The sequence below is a fragment of the Acartia tonsa genome, chromosome 2 (assembly GCF_053477335.1).
Source record: "Acartia tonsa isolate MP-2025a chromosome 2, ASM5347733v1, whole genome shotgun sequence".
Lineage (NCBI taxonomy): Eukaryota > Metazoa > Arthropoda > Copepoda > Calanoida > Acartiidae > Acartia > Acartia tonsa.
Genome location: NC_137261.1, coordinates 23,884,980 through 23,887,745, shown reverse-complemented (window position 1 = coordinate 23,887,745; position 2,766 = coordinate 23,884,980). Strand labels below are relative to the sequence as shown.

The 2,766-nt window shown below is 37.0% G+C and overlaps 1 long non-coding RNA gene across 1 annotated transcript; it reads right to left on the bottom strand.

Annotated features, from left to right (window-relative positions):
• Positions 1 to 349: 349 nt before the first annotated feature.
• Positions 350 to 1,302, bottom strand: LOC145312756 (uncharacterized). The gene is made up of 3 exons (XR_013877107.1): positions 1,255 to 1,302; positions 777 to 817; positions 350 to 385 (listed from the first exon to the last, which is right to left on the bottom strand). It is a non-coding gene; the product is annotated as an uncharacterized LOC145312756 (long non-coding RNA).
• Positions 1,303 to 2,766: the final 1,464 nt, after the last annotated feature.

The window sequence follows — 2,766 nt, the reverse complement described above, 5'->3', positions numbered from 1 at the left end:
TATGTAATGGATATGATTGATTCGATATATAAATTTCATTTGAAATGAATGAAATTTATAGATCGTTCTTTTATTCGTATTCATTATATAGGCTATAGTACTGTAATTGATTTTTTTCTGCGTTTGCTATGTGTAATTAGTTAATTTTGCTGTTTTGTATTCAGATAATTGCTCTCAACTTTATAAAGTATTACTGTCTTGCTTATTCTTCAGTCAAGGTGTGATCGTGTTAATGAGAGGTACTTACTTGTATGGCAAAAGGCTTGGTGTGTAGCTGTGAGTTGCTGGTAGTCTGGAAGGTGTACAGGATTTCATAAATCGAACAGTATGTTGGCGGCTGGTAAGGGATGGAGGGCTGACTGCTGTGTAGTGGAATGATGTATATCTAAAATTTGAAATTAATTGACATGGATATATTAATTATTTGTAATCCTGCATGAAGATTTTAATTCGAAGATATATGGATAGAAATGACTAGTGTTTTCAAGAGATTGTGAAGTTTTTGAAGATAACTAAAATGCCTATTTGTGCGGATTTAGATTTCTTTGTGCCAGGGGCTGATATTACGGTGAAGGAGTTAGGAATTATTGATACAGGGAATAATTTTAATTCTTTAATATCTAGAGAAATTCTTGATAAACATGGAATTGAGTTTTGTCCTGCTAAATTATCAGCGTATTCAGTAGATTTAAAGAAAGTTAATATTATTGGATATGTCGAGTTGAAATTTAGATTTGCTGGAACTCAAGCTGTATTTACAGAGATATTTTATGTACCTGAGGTGACGAGTAGGTTGGTGAATCTTGGATCTGATTTCCTGAAAAAGAATAAAATTAACATTTGTTTGGATGAGGATAAGTTTGAATTTTGTGGGGAATCTGTTCCTAATAATTCCTGTTTACAGAAACAGGTGGTGGCGGAGGTACAGAAAATTCCTATTTTGTCCGGACGAATGAATTCTGAAATTCCATCTAAACCTACCTTGCCAGGGATAAAAGAGGGGGGTGGGTTTGGAGAGTTATATTCAACGAAGTATAATGTGAAGTTGCTGGACAAAACTATTTTTTATCCTGGAGGATCTACAGCTGTTGTGCATGTGGCTGGATTAAAGAATGATGGGCTTTGGTACGTGTCCCCTAATTCTTCTAAGATGACAAGTGGCAATGGGATTATGATTATTGAGGGAGTGTATCAGCCACGGAAAGATGGGTCCTGCGTGGTTAATGTAGTTAATGCGTCAATAAAACCTATTACCTTGCTGAGAAATGTGAAGATGGGGCATTGTTTCGTCATGGATAATCAAGGTGTCACCTGTAATAAAACAATTAATGAGTTGGATAAGCCAGAAAAAATGTCGGGGCAAAAAATGCATGAACGGGTACAGTTTATTATTCAAAAATTGAAGTTAGATGAAAACCAGATGATTAAGGAAAATCCAGAATTGAAACCTAGGATTATTAAAATTTGTTTGGAAAATTTTGATATCTTTTCAATGAATGATTCAGATATTGGTGATTGTCGATTAATGACATATAACATAGAATTGTTACCTGGAGCTAAACCTGTGAAGGCCAGAAATATTCCATTGAATCCAGAGTACGATGCTAAGTTGAAAGAACAGTTAACCAAATGGCTGGACGCCGGCATTATTGAAGAGGGTTTCTCGGATTGGTCTAGTCCTATTTTTGCTGTGAAAAAGAAGGCTGCACCTGGAGCAGAGGCTAAGTTGAGGTTTGTCATCGATTTCCGCAATTTGAACAACGTGACTAAGCGGGTGGCGTGGCCGCTGCCACTGATTTCTGATAATCTGACGAAGCTGGGTTCTGGCAAGGTGTTCAGTACTCTTGATTTGACAGCTGCCTACCATTCGATGACTATGGATGAGGACTCTAAACCGTTGACAGCTTTTAGTGCAGCAAACAGGATGTATTTGTTTAACAGGTTGCCATTTGGGTTGTGTAATGCACCCAGCCTGTTCTGTGCTCTGATGGATAAGGTGCTGTCTATCCTGCCAGGTATGTATGGATTCTGTATCAGTTACTTGGACGATCTGATCGTGTTTTCATCAAGTCCAGAGGAACATGTAGAGCATCTGCAGGCACTGTTTCAAGTTCTTAGGCAGGTCAACCTGAAATTGAATTTAGATAAGTGTGATTTATTGACTAGAGAATGCCATTATTTGGGGCATATTATTAGTGCCGATGGATTGAAAATGAATCCTGCATATTTGGAACGGATTAAGGATTGGGGCAAGCCTAGAACAGGGAAGGAGTTACAGAAGTTTTTGGGATTTACCAATTATTACAGAGGATATTTTGCTGATTATGCTAAGAGGTCGTGCATGTTGGATAGTCACAGGAATGACACTATAATAAAGTGGACAGAAGAATTGAATAGAGTATGGACTGAATTTATGGAAATGTTCAAGACTGAGATGTGTAAAGGCTATCCTCAATGGGATAATCCTAATCTTTTTATCGTGGATGTAGATTATAGTTCTCAGTATTTTGCAGGGATTATTTCACAAGAACAGGATGGTGTAGAGAGAGTGTTTGGTGTCTGTAGTAAAAAGTGTAATGCTGCGGAACAAAATTATCCTTCCTATAAAGGAGAATTAGGTGCATTAGTATATGCATTAAAGAATTTTTTACACTTTTGTAGGTTTCGTGAATTTGTAGTTCGGACAGACAGTATTTCACTAGTGCATTATAAACGTTGGGCTAAAGGATCAATAAACGGTGTCACCTATCGATGGATAACTTTCTT